The 24,595-nt window shown below is 45.1% G+C and overlaps 1 protein-coding gene and 1 non-coding gene across 5 annotated transcripts in view; one reads left to right on the top strand and one right to left on the bottom strand.

Moving 5' to 3' along the window:
* The window catches only part of SEMA5A (semaphorin 5A), a 557,148-nt gene that overhangs the window by 525,903 nt on the left and 6,650 nt on the right, over positions 1-24,595 (bottom strand). The gene's annotated exons all lie outside the window — the stretch shown is intronic.
* Positions 8,086-8,158, top strand: TRNAR-GCG (transfer RNA arginine (anticodon GCG)). Its single transcript has one exon. It is a non-coding gene; the product is annotated as a tRNA-Arg (tRNA).

The following is a 24,595-nucleotide window of genomic DNA, read 5'->3' as shown; positions in this document are numbered from 1 at the left end:
AAAAAAAAAAAAAAAAGAAAAGAAATCAGACAAACCCAAACTGAGAGACAGTCTACAAACTACCTGACCAGTACTGCTCAAAGCTGTCAAGGTCATCACAGACACAAGCAAGCCTGGGAAACTGTCACAGCCACAAAGAATCTAAGAAGACATGACAAATAACTAGAAAATGCAGGATCCTGGATGGGATTCTGGAACACGACCCCAAGAGAAAGCAATTTAGGGGAAAATTGAGGATGTCCGAGTAGAGTACGGGCTTTAGGTAATAATAATCCAATAACGCATCAGAGCTGTTTTTTCCTGGTAACCAATGCAGCATTGTAATATAAGACAGTTCAGGGAAACTCTTTATTATCTTGTCACTACTCTGTACATCTAAAATGATCCTAAAATTTTATTTAAAAGTTTATTTTGTTAACAAATAAACAAAGGCTCTCTGTCTAGAAATCATGATTCTGGAATATGAACTGAAACAAAAATGATAGATCTGTAACAACTTTGGAGCAGATTGCTCAGGACTTAACACCTCTCTGTATGTTCTTGCTGAGTGGTTTATCAAATCTGTTTGAGCCCTCCAAGCCAGTCAATGCCAAATGTTCCTTTATGATTCTAAATTATTAACTTATTTTTCCTCCATTGGCCCTACTTCTTTCCTCTGGGGCACAAATGACAAGGAAAACCTCTTTTCCTCTTAAGAGTCCTTGAGGTCCTTCGAGAACACTCTTCAACTCAAGCACTTTCTTGCCTTCACTGGGCTCCGAGGTCCTTTGCACCAACAATGGATGTCAGTGCCTCCCTGATGTATCCACAGGGTGCCTCTGATGTTTCCATGGTCGTCACGACTCCATGGAGGGGGTCTGGCCTCTCTGAAGGAGGAGGTCACCAGTAGGAATGTCTGCTTGATATTCACACAGGTCAGAGGTAAAGTTCAAGCAGTGCTGTTGCCAGACCTGTCCCCAAGTCCCTCCTGCGCCTTCTCTAGGGTCCAGAGCATGGGCTCAAGGCAGCTCCTATGCATAAGAGGCCCCCATCTGCCTGGATTACACCTTCTCAGAGACCTCATCTCATCCCCCTCTGTCACCTTCACAGCCAGACACAGCGCCTGCATCTGCTGATCAGTCAATCAAGGATGCTGACAACTTCGAGGGAGTACAGCAAGATCAAGCTAACGGACTAAAGGATCTCGTGCCTAAGCAGCAGCCAGGTGATGTGTATGAGAGAAAATGAGGAAAGGACAGGGGCCAAGGCAGAATAAAGGGGTGATGCTTCACTCTCCTGAATGGTTTGTTTCTGGGCTTCCAAAATGAGCAATTTTAACCTGAAAAGCTAAGCCTCTGAGGATTATCATAACTATGAAATTAATATTTAGGAGACAGTGAAATATCTTAAATTTGGTCTCCAACAGCCAGCCTGAACATAATTTAGTCTCTCTTGTACGTTTTAGTTGTGAAACCTCATCACAGTTGTTGATCAAATTGGCTTTCCACTGAAATTAAATTCACAGTCTTTTATGTAGTCAGGACCATGCAGCTGCTTTTAACACTATTTAAACAATGGATTGAAAGTAATATTTTTCTTTTTCAAACTACTATGTACATGCATATTTTGAGTTTAAGCAAAATAAAGATAAAAGCAGTTTTACAAAATAAAGCAATTAGTAAATGACAAGGTGATTTGATTTATACAGCTAATAAAAGAGTATTTAAAATCTATTAGAAGCTAATCTAAAGAAAATCCATTCTTCCAACATTTTGAGGATCATAGAGAAAGCAAGGGAATTCCAAAAAAAAAAAAAAAACTACTTCTGCTTCATTGACGAGACAAAAGCCTTTGATTGTGTGGATCACAACAAACTGGAAGGCACTCGAAGAGATGGGAATACCACACCACCATATCTGCCTCCTGAGAAACCTGTATTCAGGTCAAGAAGCAACAGTTAGAACCTTACTGACTGGTTTGAAAAACTGAACAGCTCAAAATTGGGAAAGGAATATGACCAGGGTGTGTATTGTCACTCTTGAGAGTCCCGTGGACTGCAAGGAGATCCAACCAGTCCATCCTGAAGGAGATCAGTCCTGGGTGTTCATTGGAAGGACTGATGCTGAAGCTGAAACTCCAATACTTTGGCCACCTGATGCGAAGAGTTGATTCATTAGAAAAGACCCTGATGCTGAGAGGGATTGGGGGCAGGAGAAGGTGACAATAGAGGATGAGATTGCTGGATGGCATCACCAACTCAATGGACATGAGTTTGGGTGAACTCTGGGAGTTGGTGATGGACAGGAAGGCCTGGCGTGCTGCAATTCATGAGGTCGCAAAGAGACACAACTGAGTGACTGAACTGAACTGAACTGAACTGAAGCAACTTAGCACGCACAAACACATAAAATAGATAAATAATGAGAACTGACTGTCTAGCACAAGGAAGTCTATTCAGTGCTCTTCAGCAACCTACATAGAAGGAAAATTTTAAAAAGAAATAGGATATATATAAACATACAGACAATTCACTTTGCTGGACAGCAAAAACTAATACAACATTGTAAAGCAACTATACTCCAATAAAAAAATTTAATTATTTTAAAAAATGAGATCTTTCTGGATGAGGGTGGGCCCTAATTCAACAACTGGTGTCCTCATAAGAAAAGACAAAGGAATACACACAGGGCGAATGCCACGTGATGACTGAGGAAGGGCTTAGGGAAATGGGTCTACCAGCTGCGACACAGCAAGGACTGCAAGCAACCACAGCCAGGAAGCTAGGAAGGATGCGCGAGCCAGATTATCCATTGACGCCTCAGAAGGAACCAAGCCTGCTGATATCTGATCTCAGACTTCCAGCCCCAAATCTGTGAGAGAATGGATTTCTCATGTGGTAAGCCATCAGGCATGGTGTGGTCACACTAGAAAATAAAGAGATAGTAACAACAATCATGAAAATCCCTTTGGTCATAGCATAAAGGCTTAACAAATTTCTACCACTACTAAAGCAATGATAAACATAAAAAATTTGAGGGTAACCAAAAGAACATCTAATAAGTTATCAATTTTCTTCCAGTGAAGGCATTTTGAATTTAGGCTTCTGCATATCAGTCATGAACTAAATATGTACTTGTTGCATGACCAAAATAGTTCAGGCTTTGACTTGGATGCCACAGAGACTAAAAAAAAAAAAAAAAAAAAATACCCAGGAGACTGAGAAAGAATCAGATGTATTTGGAGTAGAAATGAGACATTCAAATGATAATGAGATTCACAACAAAGTATACAATATATTAGCTGGACTCCTATGAAATTGCCAATAGTTGACCTTTTCTGAACTACAAAAATTGCTATTTCATATGGCTTAAGTGTTAGTCGTTAAGTCGTATCCAACTCTTTTCAACCCCATGGATTGTAGCCCACCAGGCTCCTCAGTCCATGGGAGCTCAGGCAAGAATACTGGAGTGGGTTGGCATTTCCTTCTCCAGGGGATCTTCCCAACCTAGGGATCAAACTCAAGTCTCCCACACTACGGGCAGATTCTTTACCATCTGAGCCACCAGGGAAGCCAGTGGCTCAAACTGATAAAAAAGTGGTTTAAGCCGGGGATCAAAAATTGCAGCCCATGGATCAGATCTGAACCACAGCCTGTCTGTATGGTTTTATCGAAATGCAGCCTGTTTGTATAAATAAAGTTTTACTGAAACCCAGCCAGGCCCACTCTTCCGCTTGCTGCAAACTGGCTGCTTTTATGCTTCAACAGCGCAACCAAGCAGTCATGACAGAGATCACGTGGTCCCCAAAACCTAAAGCATTTGCCAACTGGCCCTTTGGAAGAAAACTCTGGCAAGTTTGCTTAACCTAACAGATGAAAAAACTGGCAGAGACAGCAAGGACGACAGAAGTTTAGAAACAGGTAAGATGAACCTAAACGTCTTCCCTGAGAGCCCAGCCTTGAGCTAGGTCTTGAGAAAGGCCCGGATTCTGACCCGGAAGGGGAAAGGGACGCCATCACTAGATGACAATGGCTGTGCTGACTCTAGGAACCCAAACGCCCGGGGCACCCACGGCCACTGGGACAACCACAAAAGCCCCTCCACCCGCCTCCAGGTACTGTCTCGGCTGAGCCCTCCCTGGGGCGAAGTGCAAACACAATGAGGCGAGTTTGGTAAGGTTTTCAGAGATGTCAACGTTCCCTAAACACCAGATAGAGAAACGGTATCTGTTTTCTGTAAGAAGGAATCCACAGAGGCAGGACAAAGGTATGATACGTTACATTAGGGAAATAAGTCCTATAGATGCAAAATAATTGCTGCTAAGTCACTTCAGTCGTGTCCAACTCTGTGCAACCCCATAGACGGTAGCCCACCTGGCTCTCCCGTCCCTGGGATTCTCCAGCAAGAATACTGGAGTGGGTTGCCATTTCCTTCTCCTATGCATGAAAGTGAAAAGTGAAAGTGAAGTCGTGTCCAACTCCTAGCGATCCCGTAGACTGCAACCTACCAGGCTCCTCCATCCATGGGACCTTCCCGGCAAGAGTACTGGAGTGGGTTGCCATTGCCGTCTCCGTCCAGTTGCCAACTCAGAAATAATTGAATCCAGAGCAAAAATTATATTATTTGGAGTAACTACCTTTTGGCCCTTTATAGGGTTATATCATGAAGAATAATTATTCCAATATTTGCAATAATTATATTTTCAAGAATTATGGGGCATTTTAAACAACTGGGAACTTGAGTTATCAAATCAAAAAGTAATGAAAAGGAGCAATTTTTTCCTCACTAATAGCCACACATCTCATCCAAACTATGACCTGTTGAAATATGACCTGTTTTCCTCTCACACTATGCTGCCCTCTTCTCCTTTTGCCTTCAATAGTTCCCAGCATCAGGGCAGCAGCAGATGAGATGGTTAGACAGCATCATCGACTCAATGGATATGAACTGGAACAAACTCTGAGAGACAGAGAAAGATAGAGGAGCCTGGCGTGCTGCAGTCCATGGGGTTGCAAAGAGTCAGGCACAACTGAGCAACTGAACAACAATGACCTGCTCTAAAGCCTGTATTTCTCCTGCACAAAGAATTACAAAGTTCTTGCTACCAAAAGCTCCCCAAAGATATAAAAATGATGAAAGGAAGAGGGAAATCGGTCTGAGTCAGAAGAGCCTTCTCTTTCCCAAAAGCGCATTAAACCCTGGTAGTAACAGACACTGAAGTTGAGGATTCAGCCAGAAAGCCAAGTAGGATGTGCGTGTACGAGCCAGAAAGTAAACCGCTATTGCATGTTTATATGTCTGAAATTAAATGTATCTTAGATCCCATTTATGAGGACTGTCCAGGGTAAAACCGTCTACTGATTTTATCAAAACTAATTCACAGCACACAGGGGTGCCTTTCATTATATAAACCAGCTGTCCAGTGCCCAGCAAAGACTTCGGCATGGAAAATAAGAATCTTTCAGCTTTGAGAGCTGGATGTATAACACAACCGCTCCCGATTTCTAAGGGAATTGCTGCAAACCCTTAACAGCGATGATTTCTTGCTCAAGAGCCACCAGTGGCTGAAGGACACTGGGCTTCAGGCTGCCAGTCCAGGCCCCTGGTTCCAGCCCCATCAGGGGCCGGTGAAGTGGGATGACTAAACGGCCAGGAGCCGAGTCTGATCAGCGCACAGTCATATTTCTAGTCACGTGATCTGCTTCCCCCCGAGTGTTTCACGTGACTTCACGTGAGCTTCATGTGATGACAGATAACAGATGACTGCCCACATACAGGCTTCGCTGGCAGCCCAGTGGTAAAGAATCTGCCTGCAATGCAGGAGACCCAGGTTCGATCTCTGGGTCAGGAAGATCCCCTGGAGAATGAAACGGGAACCCACTTCAGTATTCTTGCCTGGAGAATCCCATGGACAGAGGAGACTGGTGAGCTATAGGCTCTGGGGTCGCAAAAGAGTTGGACATGACTCAGCGACTAAACAACAACCACCTGGGGTACTGGGGTAGCAGTGACACCCACCTGAGAAGCTGGGGACGGAAACGCAAGGCATAGTTCAGAGTCAGGGCCAGTCACAGCTGGCTCAGCTACTGTCCCCAAGCCTGCTGTCCTGGCAGGAGGGAGCATTTCCCAGTCCAAGACCCTGCCCCACAGAGGGGTTATGTGAGGGTCCCTGATGGGCGCTGAGGCCTTGGGTTGCAGCTGGCTCATGGAGACCTCTTGGGGTACAAGCCCCCTTCCCCCCACTTCCCAAGGGCTCCCATCAGGGGAGGCCAGGCAGAAGCAGAGAGCTGGCCAGCCTTCACGACGCGGTCCACACAGATGAACCTTCCAGAGCCTGAACAAGGCTCAGACAGGATCTGCAACAGCCAGCAGAAGATACCAGAGCAAAAGGCTAAGATATCACCAACCTTTCCTTCATTTTTTTTTCTTCAGGTCCAGAGATACCTGCTTTGATGGAGAGTACAGCAACAATTTCCACTACAACCATTTTTATTTTTGTACTAGCCATTTCCGCATTTTCCTCCCACCTTCCTTCCTTCCTTCCTCCGCTCTGTGTGGGCACTCCCTCTGCAGCTGACCTAACAGAGGGTCTGAGCCAAGTGCACAGTGCGACACGCTGTTGAGTAGAGGAAGGTGTTAACCCACATCATGGCCTGTTGAGAGAATTTCTATTCTACAAATCATCACAAGAGTAATACCTGCTAAGATTAAAAGTGATCACAATGGAGCAGGCAAGTTACCTGCATCCACAGTCATGAACGTTCTCAAAGGTCCCTAGGAGGTAAGAACAACTCATCATTTTGTTGTTGTTCAGCTGCTCAGTTGTGTCCAACTCTTTGCAACCCCATGGACTGCAGCACACCAGGCTTCTCTGTCCTTCACTATCTCCCGGAGCTTGCCCAAACTCATGTCCATCAAGTCAGTGATGCCATTCAACCATCTCATCCTCTGCTGCCCCCTTCTCCTCCTGCCTTCAATCTTCCCCAGCAACAGGGTCTTTTCCAATGAGTTGGCTCTTCATATCAGGTGGCCAAAGTATTAGAGATTCAGCTTTAGCATCAGTCCCTCCAATGAATATTCAGAGTTGATTTTCTTTAGGATGGACTGGTTTAATCTCCCTGCTATTCAAGGGACTCTAAAGACTCTTCTCCAGCACCACAATTCAAAAGCATCAATTCTTTGGCACTCAGCCTTCTTTATGGCCTAAATCTCACACCCAAACATGACGAGGAAACTGAGGCATGGAGAGGTTAAGTATATCCCTCAAGTTCTCTTGGCTCCTTAGCAGCAGAACTGAGTTACAAACCCAGCCATCTTCATCCAAAACCCACTCTCATAATCACTGCATCTCATAACTGACGGTGAAAAGTTTTAGAGGACCTTGATTCTTGAAGGAATCCTGTAACTGATCTTCCTCATGGAGTAAAAAGAAAAATTCATTTTGGTGAAAAGGATCACCCATTTTGTAATTTGCAATTTGGACACTGCATATCATATTTGCTGAAGGACTGTGTGCTGGCTTCCCAATCCTGTCTTTACAGAAACGAACTCGGGGATGATTGACTTAAGCAAATGATTATGCATGTACTTTGTCAGCTCTCATACACTGAACATGATGAGGAGTGGAGTGGCAGATGGTACTTCTCCACAGATGGTCTTGGCACACCCTCCCTCATACACACCATCTTCTGCAAAAACCTCGGCACTTGCCCATCAGTAAGCATGCTATTTCTCCAACCCCCTGAATCTGGGCAAGCTCTAGGACTTGCCCTGAGAGTTAGAATACAGTGGGAATATTCAATACTTGATTTTGGGCACAGCCTCTAAATGCCCTGAAAACTTGGGTTTTCTGCCTCTTGAAACCCATGCCTTCCTGTAAGATGAGGGAGGCCATGTGTCCAAGTGAAGCCATCTGGAGAATCCCGCTCTGTGAAGTCTCTGATGAGGCTGGGCCACTAGCCCCAGTGGCCGCATGACCACAACTGCAGTAGAGACCCAGGAGAAACACCCAGCCCACCCAAAGGACTGTGAAAGAGAATAACCAAGTATTGTCTTCAACCACTAAATGGTCAGACTGTTTGCTACACAGCAGATAGGTCATAGGGCTTCCCTGATAGCTCAGTTGGTAAAGAATCTGCCTGCGATGCAGGAGACCCCAGTTCGATTCCTGGGTCAGGGAGGTCTGCTGGAGAAGGGATAGGCTACCCACGCCAGTATTCTTGGGCTTCCCTTGTGGCTCAGCTGCTAAAGAATCCGCCTGTAATGTGGGAGACCTGGGTTCGATCACCCAGGGGAAAGGTTACCCACTCCAGTGTTCTGGACGAAAGAATTCCATGGACTGTATAGTCCATGGGGTCACAAAGAGTCGGACACAACTGAGTGACTTTTACTTTCATTTTCACTAAATAGGTCATGGAAACGAATGAGTTTATCAATTTAATGTATTTTGTCTTTTAATTTACTGGGGTATAGTTGCTTTACAATGCTGTATTAGTTTCTGCTGTACAACCAAGTGAGTCAGTTATGTGTATACACACACATCTCCTTCCTCCTGAACCTCCGTCCTCCCCCCATCCCACCCCCTAGGTCTTCGCAGAACACCAAGCTGAGCCCCCTGCAGTATATACAGCAGTTTCCCACTAGCTATCTATTTTATACTTGGTAAGTATATGTCAATCCTAATGTAATGAATTTTCTTTTGAGAAAGGTAAAAGGGTAAGAGAGCCAAGAGCCAGAAATAAGACCACTACATTGTTTGCCTAAATTCCCAGGCAGAAACACAATGTAACCTGCGAGTCAGGCACCTCTAGGAAATTTCAGGAAGACCCAGCTCCAGAGGTCTGGAAAGCTTTTATGATAGGCAGTGTTTTTCTTGCTTTAAAAAACTAGTAGTTTGTACCTTATGAAACTTTTCACCAGTTTTGTCCATCCTCATACCCCACCTCTGGCAAACAACAATCTGATCTCTGTGAGTTTTGGTGTTGTAATGTTCGTTTGTCTGTTTTAAGAATCCACATATAAGTGCATCATTTGGTAGCTATCTTTATCTGAATTATTTCCCTTAGCATAATGTCCTCCAGGGCCATCCATGTTGTCATGAATGGCAGGATTTCCTTTTCTGCGGCTGAAACACATCCGCGTGTGTCTGTACACATCTTCCTCACACATTCATCCAGCAATGAACATTTAGCTTGTTTCCATCTCTTGGCGACTGTAAACAGTGCTGCTATAAATGTGGGGGTGCAGGTATCTTTTCAAATTAGGGCTTTCCTTTCCCACAGATAACTACCCAGAAATGGGATACCTAGATCAAATGATAGTTCTATTTTTAAATTTTTGAGTACTCTCCATACTGTTTCTCATAATGGCTACATATATCCCCTACACAAGAGTTCCCTTTTCTCCACATCCTCACCAACACTTGTTATTTCTTGTCATTTTGATACTAGCTATTTTAATGGATATGAGGTATTATCTCATTTTTATTTATATTTGTATTTCCCTGATGCTTAGTGATCTTAAGCATCTTTCACGTGGGCCATCTGTATGTCTTCCTTAGAAAGACCTCTATTCAGATCCATTTTTTAAGTTGCATTACTTGGCTTTTTGCTATTGAGTTGCATGTGTTCTTTATATATTTTGGATACTATCCCCTCATCAGATATATGATTTGTAAATATATTTCCTCCCATGCCACAGGTGTCTGTTTCATTGCACTGATGGTTTCCTTTGCTGTGCAGAAGCCTTCGATGGAATTCCATGGGTTTATTTTTGCTGTTGTTGCCATTAGGTAATTTGTAAGATATGGCAATTATATTTGCAGGTCTTGGTGCTTCCAGAAAATCCCGGGAGAGGCAGAAGGGCAGCTTATTTGGAGCTCTGAGGCTTGTTGTAGAGCTCTATGCAGATGGTTCTGGCTCTCACCGTCAGTCTGCCTTCCAGTTCTGAAAGCACAACCAGCTGTCAGCTGCATCACAGTCTGAGGATCCATCCAGGGACGGTAGCCAGGCCTTGGGTGCGAAACTGCCTGAGTCGGGGTGCCAGCCTTCCCTCACCTCTCCTCCACCCATATCACTGTGGTAAACATCCCCACGTGTCCTCTCTGGTGGCCAGGCTTGTCAACACCTCGCTGAGAGGTCAAGAAGCCACTTGGCTGGCCCCAGGAGGCAGCTGAGAGGGCCCACTTCCTTGGCCTGCTCCCCAACCAGCAACACAGTTTCCTCCCAAGGGCTTCAGGACTGAGGCCTCCATTTCATGGTGAAGCTACTGAACCAAAGCTACCAGTAATAAACTTCAATTAGAACAAAATAAAACATGCAAGTTCTTTATGCCAAAAACGTTTCAGACTTTGATGTATAGGCCTCTGCCAATGTGATTAAAGTATCTACTGACCTGGAGTCAGAACTGTTTTTTCACATTAAACTGATAACTCATATTCAAACCCCAACCTCCTCTTGGTATTCGTATCCATATAAAATTCCATGGATACCTTTGCAAGTAACTCTGAATATGACTTTCAGTTATTCATTCATTCTCTTGAAAGTTCTTCACCAAGCAGGGCAGGGGGATTGTGAAATCAAATTTCTCTGGGGGGGGGGGGGTCTTCCTTTGCAGTCCAGGGGTGAAGACGCCACACTTCCAATGCAAGGGGTACAAGTTCAATCTCTGGTTGGGGAGCTAAGATTCCACATGCTACTCAGTGAGGTCGAAAAAAAAATTTTTTTAATTGTTTAAAAGTTCTTCTGGGGGCAACCTGATGTGTGGCTAACTTCTCTTTCTGCTACTTCACTACCCAGACTCTCAGTTTTTTATACTTTCCCTGGGATCTGTGGAAGGGTGGCCTTCAGAATAGTTATCTGAAACTAAACCACCATAAAACCCAAAAGGGGGTTATGTTCAAACAGACTCCACATAGTTTCCAAAAGGCTCAGTGGCCAGTGTGACCTCTGAGGAGAAGACAAAGTCAAAAGATTAGTGGGGCAGACAGAGAGACGTGCTGGGGGCTTTTGCTCAGAAGCCCCACTTGCTGTTCTGGAGCCCCGTATTCTTTAGCTCTCTTCAGTTCAGTTCAGTCGCTCACTCATTTCTGATTCTTTGCGACCTCATGGACCACAGCACACCAGGCCTCCCTGTCCATCACCAACTCCCAGAGCTTACCCAAACTCATGTCCATTGAGTCGGTGATGCCATCCAACCATCTCATCCTCTGTCGTCCCCTTCTCCTCCTATGCTCAATCTTTCCCAGCATCAGGGTCTTTTCAAATGGGTCAGCTCATCGCATCAGGTGGCCAAAGTATTGGAGTTTCATCTTCAGAATCAGTCCTTCCAATGAATATTCAGGACTGATTTCTTTGAGCACTGACTGGTTTGACCCCCTTGCTTTCCAAGGGATTCTGAAGAGTCTTCTCCAACACCACAGTTCAAAAGCATCAATTCATCAGCACTCAGCTTTCTTCATAGTCCAACTCTCACATCCATACATGACTACCAGAAAAGCCATAGATTTGACTAGAGGGACCTTTGTTGGCAAAGTAATGTCTCTGCTTTTTGTTTTTTAATATAAATTCATTTATTTTAATTGGAGGCTAATTAGTTTACAATATTGTATTGGTTTTGCCATACATCAACATGAATCCGCCACGGGTGTACACGTGTTCCCCATCCTAAACCCTCCTCCCACCTCCCTCGCCATACCATCCCTCTGGGTCATCCCAGTGTCTGCTTTTTAAAATACTGTCTAGGTTTGTTGTAGCTTTTCTTCCAAGGAGCAAGTGTCTTTTAATTTCATGGCTGCAGTAACCGTCTGCAGTGATTTTGGAGCCCAAGAAAATTAAGTCTGTCACTGTTGCCATTGTTTCCCCATCTATTTGCCATGAAGTGATGGAACCAGATGCCATGATCTTAGTTTCTTGCATGTTGAGTTTTAAGCCATCTTTTTCACTCGCCTCTTTCACTTTCACCAAGAGGCTCTTTAGTTCCTCTTCACTTTCTGCCATAAGGGTGGAGTCAGCTACGTGTCTGAGATTATTGATATTTCTCCCAGCAATTTTGATTCCAGCTTGTGCTTCTCTTAAATGAGACTGTTTCTGGAGATTATATCAAAAGCAAGTTGGTGGTTCTTTGCTGTGTTGGGCTACACCATGAAAGACAGACTATGTGATTTTTTCTTGGCTGCACTGGGCCTTTATTGCTGCCCTCTGGCTTTGGCGATTGGGGCGTGCAGCTTCTCATTGCAGTGGCTTCTGTTGCAGAGCACAGGCTCTAGGGCACAGGTTCAGTAGTTGCCCTGTGGCTTGTGAGATCTTCCCAGGCCAGGGATTGAACCTGTGTCCCCTGAACTGGCAGGCGAATTCTTAACCACTAGACCACCAGGGAAGTCCCCACCACATGTGTAAATAAAAAGTCATGTTCACACAGTATCATAGGTGACCCAAGGAGAGCTCAGATACTCCCATTTAGACCAGCTGCTGCTGCTGCTAAGTCACTTCAGTCGTGTCCAACTCTATGCGACCCCATAGGCAGCAGCCCACCAGGCTCCCCCGTCCCTGGGATTCTCCAGGCAAGAACACTGGAGTGGGTTGCCATTTCCTTCTCCAATGCATGAAAGTGAAAAGTGAAAGGGAAGTCGCTCAGTCGTGTCCAACCCTCAGCGACCCCATGGACTGCAGCCTTCCAGGCTCCTCCATCCATGGGATTTTCCAGGCAAGAGTAGTGGAGTAGCGTGCCATTGCTTTCTCTGATTAAGACCAACAGCCACATTTTTTTAACGTTTGGAGACTTTCACAGCTGCATATAATTTGATGGATAATTATACCATCAACACCTTTATCCAAACGAACCATCCAAAAGGAAACAACACACATCACTGATAAACTCTTGAAGTCTCAAACAACATCCCGGGGTGGGGGCTGGGGGAGGAGAAAAGGACTCCTTTATAATAGTCTCTTTTTTTTATTTCTGACATATTGGCCCACATTTATCCCCACACAAGGTGCTATTCTTTCAGGGTTCTGTAAAAGACAAAAGGAAGGAAAGAGAAGTGAGTGAGTTCATTCTCCTGGGTCACAAACACCTCTGCAATGAGAACTGGTGGATGGAGCAGGCTAGCACAAAACCTGAATGATTTAAATAGGCACTGGCATTCTGACCTCTGAGGACCACCAATGATGGCTCGACTCAGAGAAAGGGAACTCCTGGGATACAGGGAAGAAGGCTCGTGGAAGAGAGAAATGATGCTCTCCAGCGACCACAGTCTAGCTAGGGATCTTGACCAACAGGCTGGGATCCCTCTTTGAAGGGGTTTGCATAAACCCGGATGCTATGCTAAGGGGCTAGGAAATCAGAGAGAGAGACAGGCAGAGGGTGCGAGCATCCCTGGGAAGGCTGGGCAGGAGTGGGTCTTAGGCAGCTCAGTTATCTAACTCTGCTCCATTGCCAACCGCACTCTCCACATCCCAAGGCTCTTCTATTTCAGGAAAGGTCAGGTTCATTTCTTATCCGCCTGCAGAGCGCAGTACACACTGGAAATGACAGCCCTGGAACGAAGGTGGATTATGTGATTTCTGTCTCTAAGAAAACCACCGAGAAATCTGTCCCACGTTTGAAGCCAGTGACATAAACCCCTTTATCCAAATCATACACAGAGCTAATCATCTGACCTCCAGCCCTGATGAGGAGGATCTCTGAGCCATCCCACAGAGATGCCTGCAGACCTCTCTAAGGTCCTAAAGGTAAGACCGTGGACAGTTCCATCTTCCCCTTAGTCATCCCAAAGGCATTTCTGGGTGTCAGGCCCTCTCTGCTCCCAGAGAGCATCAGAAGGCACATGTTTGGGCTACATCTGCGCTGATGGGTGCATCTCCACACCCCAGGTGGAGGGTCCTCCCCAGGGCCCTGGAATGAGTACCATCAGGTGTTTGTGTTAGGAGAGCATCTTCCAAACCCCTCAGGTCCCTCTAGCCCAAGGAAGGAAGCTCTGCCAGGGCGTGGAGACCAGAGCACGCTGTTCCAAATGCTCCCACGCCCAAGTCTTCCATCCACAATCAGCCCGTCCCGGCTACAGGTTCTAGGCAATCCTCAAGGTTTAATAGCATTTGAAGCATCCTGCAAGTTTTCTTAAACAACACCGGAGAAAAATGGCAGCCTTGCAAGGGCGAGGAATATCCAACTGGAAAACCAGGACCAAGAGAACAGAAACCCTCTCTGTCCTACACTCACTGTATTCCCAGAGCAGGGCCTGGTGTCAGACAGAGAGGAAGTTTCTGGAAAACATTTCCTGGATGACCAAATGTCACCCTTCACCCAGTGCTCCTCTGGAGTTGGACCACAGTGAAAACCAATGGCCCGAGTTACAAGAGAAGCCCCAAGGTACCTGCCTCTTTAAGAACATAACAGATCATGATTTGTCCATGAGGGCTCAGAACGGGCCCTGCTTGCAGACAGAGAGACGCAGTGGACAGTTTCAACTGTGTCCTCTAAATTCTGGAATCCTATGGAACGGTTATATCAATTAGCAGGCAATCGATAGTCAACACATAAGACAGTGTGCTCCAACCAAGTGCATTTCCCTTCCTTTGAATCAAATCCACCTCCCATTTGCCATGTCACTTTAAATTAAGACAACAGAAAGGATTTGTCAGAATAAAGCTATTAAAAATTAGACCATCCTCTGTCAACTATGGATTACTTTACAAGCAAACAGAAAAACCTTTGGGGAAAAAAAGTAATCAATGAACACAGCAAAGGATAATTGTATGCTGAGTGTGCATTTAACAAGGAAGCATTTTTCTAGGCATGGGGAAACGTAAGTATAATTCTTTCAAAGTGAACTGGTCATCTGTCTCTAGAATGATTGGGGGCACCATGTGTGAGAAGAGACCTTTTCCAGAAGGTAACTGTATCCCCCCTTTTTTCTACAGATGAAAGACCAAGCTTTTTCTGCCTTGAGGGTCCCCATCAACCTTCTCTTTTGACCTTCTTTTTATGTAAACAAAGCAGAAGAGGAAAAAAAATCTCAGCTGTTCTTTTTCATGCCCCTACCAACAGAATAAAATTAAAATGTCCCTGTTAGGTATTTCACTGTCTTCATCACCAAGACGGTCATCTTCCAAAAGCCTGAATATGTTCCCAATTTTATTCAGTACCTACCTTGCCTAGCCTGTAATTCCAAGACTTCTGATCTTTTAGCTCGCAAGGAGAGGTAATCTTTTTGTTTTCTGCAAAGAATGATGTATTGTTTGACCAAAGCAATCAATCCTAGTGGTAGATTTAGGCTGACAATTCAAAGATGTTGAGCATACTGATCGGCTGAGTCCCAGACATTGTGGTGGCCAAGATCCCATGCCTAATTTTGGATCATTGGACATCAGCCACCACAGGATACGTTGGAACTTGCTAAAAATAGCCCAGCTACCCCTCGGCACATTTCAACCTACTGTGGTGGCCACAGAAGTGCGCTTCTCTTTTTAAAACCAGCTTCTTCCTCTGGAATGCAGTAAAGGAGTATTTCATGAGAGGGAATTTTTCAGGAGGTCCAGAGGATGTTTTAAATAGATTTTTCACCTTAGAACTAACAGTTAAATAATCTGAAACAGATTATTAATATAAAACTGAATGCCTTTTCTCTCAAGATAAGCAAACCATATTGCATATTGTAGATCAATAGAAAACAATTGATACTATTTTCAGAACACTCCCTGGGCCTCCACTCCAGGTAAACGTGGAACATTTAATTAAACAAACCCCATTAATCATATGAAAGTTGAAGTGGGAAAAGGAAACAGCTAACAACCTCCCGATTGCTCAGAAAAGTCAAGCATTTCAAACATGTATATTTTATGTTTCATGTGTACCTCTAGTTATGTCTTTATATGAATTCCTTTTGCTTTCAACCAATTCTTTAAAGTTTATGCCTAACTCTTTGACAGAAATATGGCTACAGATTGTTTTCTTCCTACATAGAGGAAAGATACAGGAATGAACCTGACTGATGCTGATGGTGTGCTTCACGGGGGGCTTTTTAAAATCTCGTGCTCAGTGACATCCAACTCTTTGCGACCCTGTGGACTGTAGCCACCAGGCTCCTCCGTCCATGGGATTCTCCAGGCAAGAATACTCGGGTAGATTCCATTCCCTTCTCCAAGGGATCTTCCCAACCCATGGAGTGAAACCAGGTCTCCCACATTGCAGGCAGATTCTTTCCCATCCTAGTCCCCAGGGAAGCCCTGGGGCAGGGAACCCTGCTCAGTATTCTGTAATGACCTAAATGAGAAAAGAAGAATTTGAAAAAGAAGAGATACATGTATATGTTTAACTGTACTTTGCTGTACACCTGAAACTAAAACATTGTTAATTAACTATACTCCAATAGAAAAAAGAAAAGAAAATAGAAAGGGTAACACTCCCCTGAAGAGTAACTGAGATAAACAAGAGAGTTCCCATACTCTTTCAACCAAGCATTCTTCCCTGGCCTGCTTTTGACTAGTTTTCAAGGCTTAATTAGACTGGTTGTTCACTCAAAAGTGCAATTAAAGAACCACAAAGGGCACTTGGCCCTGAGGGCCACACACATCAATGCCCAGCCTCAGCCATGCACTAATTGTGCCCTTTGTCTGGGCCTCTTAATGATGATTTTTGCCAAGCCTCCAACAATGTTTTTGCCAAGCCTACAATCACGATTTTTATTCTTCCCACTTAGCCCTGTCTCCAACAACCTCCAGGCGGAAAATCTGGGTCCCAAAGCCAGTTCTTCTGGGAACATACACTTTTCATTTAAAAAACAAAAAATTAAAAGCCCACTGAAAGGCATTTAGCAGCAGATTCAAAAGTTGGATTAAAGTTCACACACTATCACCAATAGTTAAAGAGACTCTAAGGGACAGACCACTGGGGGTGAGCTCATAGCCTTGTTTCATGGGCAAAACCTCAATGGACCCACTCCAAGGGGCAGACTGCGCAACCTTTTCCATTCTATGCCCCTTCATCCTGGGGACCCCAAACCAACGCACCAGCGGAGCTGAGCGTTTTGGTAGAGGACAAAGATCTGGGTGAAACTCTGGAAAAGCATGGCATGAGATGTGCACTTGGCTGAGCCTCCCCTCCAATCCACTCACTAGCTGAGAGGTCACGATACTCTCTTCCCTCTTAATGTAAAACAGCAAAGTCATTGACCGTAAGAATAAAAACCGCAATTTTTTCTGAAAGATCACCAAAGAACTCGGGATCCCAGAGATCAAATGAAACATATTTATCTGGCCTGTTCTTCCCACAGTCACTCCAAAGCTCATACTACTCCCATCTACAAACCCAAGCAAAGAAATCTAACGTAGTTCTTTTCTATAGGAGAATAATTCCTTTACCATGTTGTGTTAGCTTCTGCCATACAACAAACGAAGTGAATCAGCTGTAGGTAAACATATATCCCCTCCCTCCTCATCCTCCCTCCCACCCCTTGATCTTACCCTTTTAGGTCATTGCCAAACACCAAGCTGAGTTCCCTGTGCTATGCAGAAGCTTCCGACTAGCTATCTACTTCACACATAGTATTGCATATATTGTCTTCCCCGGTGGCTCAGACGGTAGAGCGTCTGCCTGCAATGTGGGAGACCCAGGTTCAATTCCTAGGTTGGGAAGATCCCCTGGAGAAGGAAACAGCAACCCACTCCAGTACTCCTGCCTGGAAAATCCCATGGGAGGAGGAACCTGGTAGCCTGCAGCCCAGGGGGTCCCCAAGAGTCAGACGTGACTGAGTGACTTCACTTTCACTTTTCAGGGCCCAAATGAGGTATCACCTTGCACTGGTCAGCATGACCATCGTCAAAACGTCTCCAAACAATAAACGCTGGAGCAGATGTAGAGAAAAGGGAACCCTCCTACACTGTTGATGGGAATGTAGGTTGGTATAGCCACTATGGACAGCAGTACGGAGGTTCCTTACAAAACTGAAAATAGAGCTGCCATATGATTCAGCAATCCCATGACTGGGCATGCACCCTGAGAAAAATCATAATTCAAAAAGACACATGTACCCCATTGTTCACGGCAGCGCTATTCACAACAGCCTGGACAAGGAAGCAACCTAAATGTCCATCACCAGATGGGTAAAGAAGATGTGCGACATATATACAATGGAACACTCACCACTAAAAAAAAAAAAAAAAAAAAAAACACACAAATGAAACCAGGGCATTGGTAAAGATATGGGTGGACCCAGAAACTGTCATACAGAGTAAAGTAAGTCAGAAAGAGAAAAAAGAATATTATAAATCAACTGTACAAATAAATTATATCTGGAGTGCTTGATCTTCTGTTATTATTTTCATTATATGAGAAAAAGAAGCCTTTTTTAAATACTCCGTGGACACTGGGAAGTACTCTTCTTTCTAATCAAAGACGTAAGGTATGTTACTCCTCCCCAGGTTAGCAAGTCAGTCTCCCCTGTAGCCACGGTCCAAGTTGAAAGCATTGACTTTCTTGAGCCTCCTTCAAAAAACAATTAATTCACTGACAGACACTCTTTTTAAAAGTGTCTTCAAGGTATTTGAATTGACAGGGCGTCTGACCACTGTGAAACCTGACTCTACAGTCCTAACTGGGTTTTAGAGTTTTAGCAGCTGAAGTCCAGGCACTGTTATTTACTCCATGGAGTTTGAAAGAAATGGACCTTACTGAACAATGCCTGGATCAGGGATGAGTGAGGTGGAGACATCCAGAAAGTCCTTCAGCCGGTACCATCTCTGGGGTGTGTCTACTAAGATGCCTACCATTGCCCTTCCCCAAGGGCTTTCCTCTGCACCAACACAAACCTCAGGGAGATGGAACCCCAGCAGGTGGGCCCAGAGAAATTGTTCCAAGTTAAATAACATTTGCTGGCATCAGCTTTTGAGTGAATGAACCTTTGCAATTCTTACTTGCCAGCTTGCAGTTTCCTGAATGATTTCTTTTCACAAGCTGGCGATAGGACCTAGGAATTCCATCACAGCTGACAGAGGAAAGTAAATTTGGCTCCAGGCCTGACTTGGGAGTCGGCTTGGAAAGCCTTGACAGCCAATAAGCCACTGCCTGGACGTGCAGGGCTCCTGGGCCCTCCTGTCACCACCCCGCCAGGCCCACCCCCAACCACCGCACAAATTCCATTCACAGAAGGCATTTGCACTGGTTTCTGATGTGCATTGTAAAGGAAGTAGGGGTAGACAGGCAGAGTGGGAAAGACTGTCACCTCACACACCTATGTTCAGGTATCCCCACTTTTCCTGGCACCAACTTTGTGACCAGGGGCCAAGGAAGTGAGAGTTCCATGTGGAAAGGAGGGAGGACCTTGAGAGGCATAGCTCCAAGGCTTCCAACTGCCACCATCAAGATGAAAGGCTGAGGGGTGGAGAAGCCCCCACTGCCTTCTCACAAGGGCTTCTCTTGCCTAATAAGCCCATGCCTGCTTCTCCCAGCTCGAGAGCACCATCAGACGTGAAACTAAAGAAGGGAGGGAACTAAATCACCACCATATTCCCGTCATACTTATAATTGACCTAGAGAAGGACTGACCTCATGAGCCAACATGAACCAGCCCAGGAACAAGGCCGAGCAAAAGAGTGTGTCCATCGATGGTGGTGGCGGTGATGGTTTAGTCACTAAGTCATGTCCGACTCTTGCGACCCCATGTACTTCAGCCCGCCAGGCTCCTCTGTCCATGGGATTCTCCAGGCGAGAGTACTGGAGTGGGCTGCCATTTCCTTCTTCAGGGGATCTTGCGGACCCATGAATCGAACCTGGGTCTCCTGTCTTGCAGGCAGATTCCTTACGGACTGAGCTACGAGGGATGCCCATCGATGACACCTCTGATATATCATCCAGCTGGGGCTCGGAACCCCCGGAGCTCAGAGCCAAGCACTGAAGTTGCCACTGTCTGGACAAAGCCTGGCAGCTCCCTTCCCACGGGGGCAGGAGCTGACAGGACAGGAGGGCCAGAAAGTGAGCTGGGCCTTCCTTGAAACTTAGGGCCGATCAGAAGTTTCAAGCTCAGCTCAGAACTTCGTGGTGAAGGAGAAATGCATTACTAAAAAGGCAGCTGGGTTAGCAGAGAAATTGACCAGAGAAAGATCACGATAAGGAGGGACCGCAGAAGAATCCCTCTGATTGGCTGGGGCGGGGGCGGGGTGGGGTGGGGTGAGGGAATAAAAAGATCATCAGCGGATACTGGAGGAGCAACAGTTCTTTCTTTCATCAGAAAGAACAAGAAACCATGGTAAAGCAAGCTCCTTTCCACATTGGACATCTGGTCACCTTACCTCAGGCAAAGTTTCAACATCTGCAGGCTGGACCCCAGCTCCATCAAACATGATCTTTCTTCTCTACTTATAGCCCAGAAATATTAAACTTAATAAATAAAGTGCCCGACTTTAACTTCTAGCTCAAACATTAAAGAAGTTTTCTTTCCCTGATGTATTGTCAAAAACCCTTCAAGTTTAAACTTCAGAACAAGGACAGCAGGAGGAGGTGTCAGCAGACACAAGGGATTGCAATAGTAACAGTCCAGGCTGTAAAGTGAACATTCCAGGCTCTTCTCTGTGATCCAACCACCCAACAAACGTAGGATCCAGTACACGCTAGACTGTCCGAAATGAGTATTTGATCTTAGCATCTGGACACTTTTCAGGAAAAGAAATGGTTAGGAAAAAATTTTAAAAATCATCAAAACTAATGGTCTAATACATTTTTCCCACTTAGGGCAATGTCTTCACAGAATTCTGTATGTAACACTACATCTTGCTTTAATTACGGTCAACTCCAATTCTCAGATCCAATACAAATCAACAATGATTCTAAAAGGAGGTCTTAAATCAAGAGAAAAATGGCATCATTTTCTTATTCCTTGTGTTTCCAAACTAATTCTCTGTCCTAGCAAGATGGAAATTTCTCTCATCATGTAACCAGTCAATCTCTTTAATTGAATGCTTAACTGCTGCTGCTGCTGCTAAGTTGCTTCAGTCGTGTCCGACTCTGTGCAACCCCATAGACGGCCTCCTACCAGGCTCCTCTGTCCCTGGGATTCTCCAAGCAATAACACTGGAGTGGGTTGCCATTCCCTTCTCCAATGCATGAAAGTGAAAAGCGAAAGTGCTCAGTTGTGTCCAACTGTTAGCAACCTCATGGACTGCAGCCTACCAGGCTCCTCCATCCATGGGATTTTCCAGGCAAAAGTACTGGAGTGGGGTGTCATTGCCTTCTCCGAATGCTTAACTAGTTACCCTTAAAATATGGAGAACATTAGCTTATTGCAAATGAAAGAAAATAACTACCAAAAGTACCCACCTAAACAGTACTTTATTGACCAATTAAAGCCACCAAAAGTGACATCAAAATATAAATGTCACCCACTCCTTTGCCACCTAATAGGCAGTAGGAAATATTAATGCAATCTCATAAAGAACTCCTCACTACTCCCCAAGGGTGAGTAATAATTTAGGGTTGGTAACAGAAAAACATGGTCATTTTATAAATTTTACTCTTAATTTGTGTGTAAGTTAGGCTGCCAGTTTGGGAGGAGGCAAACTCAGAATGAGCGAGTCAGAAATTACACTGGTAAGACGTCAATAAAACTATTGCCCTAGAATTTAAAACTCTTGTCCATCTCAATTTCTACATATGACCACTACAAGGGCTGAAGAAATTAGACGTTCTTTACAAACACCTGCCCGAACCATCCCAGGACTGGAGAGCAATACTTCACCACTAATGCAAAGAGGCATATTAGCTCTGAAAGCCGGCCATCTCCTGCCCAGTGTATCTGGAGCCGGGACCATCTTTGCCAAAGTAAACACTCCCACGGAAAGTCACCATGTGGAAACCAACTGGTGTGGGGAGGGTAAGGTGCCCAAGAGAAAGCCAAGCAAGCCCCGAGGCAGGAGGCAGAGAGGATTCTCAGGCACTAAACAGATGGAAGTTGCCATAAACAAGAGGAAAGAGCTAAAGACACTCCCATCCAGGGACAATAGTCGAACAGCAAGGAAATTACAGGCAATTCATGTGTACCTCTGCCCATAACCGAATCTCAGCTTGTGCTTTAACTGCAGAATGTGTCAAAGCAGAAGGGAAAGAGCCAGAAATGATTCTAATGACTCTTCTTCTGATGGGGAAAAAGGGCCCTCTCCGGTTTAACTGTTTCGGCTCTGGGCACTGAAAAACCTGCATCCTGCCACCAGCTCTGGCTGTTAGAAACAACCTCACCAGCGGAAGCAGATGCCCTGCTGGGTGAGCAAGGATACAGGAGCAGGTACCACGCACTTTGCCCATCCCGGGAAAGCAGCGCTCTTTGGTGAGCAGAGCCACGCTCTGGAGTTCCAGACCCTGCAGCTCTAAAGAGACCAGGAGATGGTGTGTTTTCCAAGATTCTCCACACCCCCCAACTGCCACCCAGAGCGATGCCCATGTACCAATAAAACTAGCAGAAGAGGATTTCCCTGGTGGCGCTGTGGGAAGGAATCTACCTGCCAACGCAGGGGACATGGGTTGGATGTCCAATCCGGGAGGATTCCACATGTTCTGAAGCAGCTAAGCCCGTGAGCCCAGCTACTGAGCCCATGCTCCAGGGTCCACGAGTCACGGCTACTGAAGCCCTTTTCATATGTCCATGGGGCTCTCAAGGCAAGAACGCTGAAGCGGCTTGCCACGCCAGTGGATCACATTTTGTCAGAACTCTCCACCATGACCCATCCGTCTTGGATGGCCCTAGCCGGCATGTCTCATGGTTTCATTGAGTTAGACAATCCTGTGGTCCATCTGATCAGTTTGATGAGTTTCTTGTGACTGTGGCCAATACTTTGGCAACCTGATGTGAAGAAAAGATTCACTGGAAAAGACCCTGATCCTGGGAAAGATTGAAGGCAGGAGGAGAAGGGGACGACAGAGGATGAGATGGCTGGATGGCATCGCTGACTCAATGGGCATGAATTTGAGTAAACCCCGGGAGTTGGTGATGGACAGGGCGGCCGGGCATGCTGCAGTCCATGGGGTTGCAAAGAGTTGGACAGGACTGAGTGACTGAACTGAACTGAAGCCCATGTGCCTGGAGCCTGTGCACCCCAAGAGAAGCCACCTCAATAAGAAGTCTGTGCACTACAATGAAAACCCAGTACAGCCAATAATAATAATAATAATAAATAACACCAAAAAATTTTTTAAAACTGGCAAAAGTATCCTCAACAGACAACTGGAAACTGGTGTGCAGCAAACACTGAGTAGCCCAGGGGTCAGATGAGTTTAATTGATTCGACTTGGTTCCGGATCTCATCTGGAAACAACCTGGGTTTACTTGTTTTCAGGACAGAGATCACAGCTCTGATACACTTCCCAGGAAGTGCCTGGGGATCAAAGAGATGCTGCTCACTCAGCATCTGGTGGCGTCAACGCTGGGCTTTGTGAAAATCCTGGAAACACAGACACAATTCCCAGGAAACACACCAGGATTTGTTTAGGCCATGGGTGGTTCAAAGAACTCTTTAGAGAGTATGCCCCAGAACTCTTTTTTCTTTTAAGTGGATAAAATGTTTTGGTACGTTGTAACCACTCAGAACATTATAAATTATTGTCACTATCTTACGTACCTCTTGCATTTTGAGGTTTTGGATTTCTTCAGGGCTAAGTGTTCTTGACTGGAGAATCCCAGGGGCGGGGGAGCCTGGTGGGCTGCCGTCTATGGGGTCACACAGAGTCGGACAAGACTGAAGTGACTTAGCAGCATCAAGCTGGAACTACACAACTTCACTGAGGCATATATTACATACCATTTGTGTACAATTCGATGATTTTTAGTAAATGCACATGTTGTGTGCCTGTCCCCATTATCCAGTTTTAGAATATTTCCATCTCCCTGAAAAACCCCAGCTGCCCATTAGCAGTTTCTTCCAATCCCCGGCCCCAATCCCAGATAACTTCAAATCTGCTTTCTGTTTTCACACGTTTACCTGCTCTAGACATTTCACTTTAAAGGAATCACAGCACGCAGTCTTTTGGGACTGACTTCTTTCACAAAGCATAATGTTTTAAAGTTCACACTCAGTGCGGCCCATATCAAAAGTTCATTCATTTGATTGCCAAATAGTAGCCCATTGTATGGCTGGACCACACTCTGTTTATCCACTCATCTGTTTCAGCTTATTAAATCTATAAATCCAACTAAATGACAGGGCTCATGGGCCTCATCTCAGCAATACAAGAAGAAAGGCTTCCACAGTTCTAAACTTTTTCTGGAATTTCGAAAAGTCTCTGCAATGTGTGAAAATGTCATGAGGATACAATACAGTGCCTGGAATTTTTGTGCCTGTGGGTGGCAGTGGGAAGGACTGCTATTCTCAGTAAATAAACAGCCCTGAATTACACTTTTTTATGTTTTAATATACATAAACTATTAGAATACACACAAAGTGTTTTATGCTAATCTCCCAGTCCAGCAAGGTCACGGATTCATTGAACAAGCATTTACAACTGGGCAAACAGCCCTGTATAGGAAATACGAAGCTCACGGTCCTTGGCTCACAAAGACATCTATATTTCAAGACGATGTCAATAAATCAGTTTGGGAGTATCCAAAACACTTTTCTCCCCCTAAATAGTTTTTAGCTTCC

The sequence above is a fragment of the Ovis aries genome, chromosome 16 (genome assembly GCF_016772045.2).
Source record: "Ovis aries strain OAR_USU_Benz2616 breed Rambouillet chromosome 16, ARS-UI_Ramb_v3.0, whole genome shotgun sequence".
NCBI classification, from domain to species: Eukaryota; Metazoa; Chordata; class Mammalia; order Artiodactyla; family Bovidae; genus Ovis; species Ovis aries.
Note: the sequence above shows the minus strand (reverse complement) of the source record. Positions and strands in the feature narration are given on the sequence as shown.